Source organism: Elephantulus edwardii, unplaced genomic scaffold (genome assembly GCF_000299155.1).
Source record: "Elephantulus edwardii isolate Elephantulus edwardi_28Jun2011 unplaced genomic scaffold, EleEdw1.0 scaffold00002, whole genome shotgun sequence".
Lineage (NCBI taxonomy): Eukaryota > Metazoa > Chordata > Mammalia > Macroscelidea > Macroscelididae > Elephantulus > Elephantulus edwardii.
This window is the reverse complement of record NW_006399752.1, coordinates 17,989,669-17,990,592: the sequence shown is the minus strand read 5'-3', so window position 1 is coordinate 17,990,592 and position 924 is coordinate 17,989,669.

Below are 924 nucleotides of genomic sequence, written 5' to 3'. Positions count from 1 at the left end.
AGTCGCAGGCGACTCGACGGCACATAACAACAACAACAACAACAAGCGTTAAAAATACAGATATGAGACCAAAGATTCACAAGTAAAAAACAAACAAAAAACAACACCACTAGAAACAAAAAAACCTTACCCTTTGCTCTTATATGATCATGTTACCCACACTCTCTGTGCCTTACTTTTCTAATCTTAAAATAAGTTGGATAGGGAGAAGGAAAATGTCGTACAATGAATAAAGAAAATAAGTTATTTTATGATTTAAACGAGTTAGCAAATAAAGGAATCACTTAAAATGTTGTCATTAGGTGCCGTTGGATCAACCAAAATTCATTGCACTTCTGTGAATAACAGGTCTGAAGTTTGCTCTCTTCTGTGCCATTTCCAACATTTCTGATATACTTGAGCCCATTACAACTTTCACTATGTCAATCCATCTTTTTGAGGGCTTCTCTCTCTTTATCTGACTCTCAACCTTTCCAAGCATGATGTCTTTTCCCAATGAATGCATTTCCTTAACAACTGCTTAAAGTATATGAGACCAACTTTCACCACACTTACCTCTCTCAAGAGTTCCCTGGTTTCATTTTGACCAAGACATACTTGTTTATTCTTTTCACTCTTGTTATGTACCATTGAGTCAACATTGGCCGATAGCTGGCCCTGCAATGGGTTTTCAGAGGCAGGTAATTGAATGGAAGGGGATTACACATAGATATTCTGTACTCTTCCACATTAGAAATCAAAGGAATCTATTCATCCTTTGTCATCCTTATTCATTCTTATCAATCAAATGCTGATTTTCATATGTACATAAAGTAATTAGAAAGACTTGCTTAAATAGTGGTTTATTTTTTTTAAATTATATTTTATTAATTTTCATAAACATTTACAGAGATTTTGGGCTTCCACTCATTCATTGGTGCACTA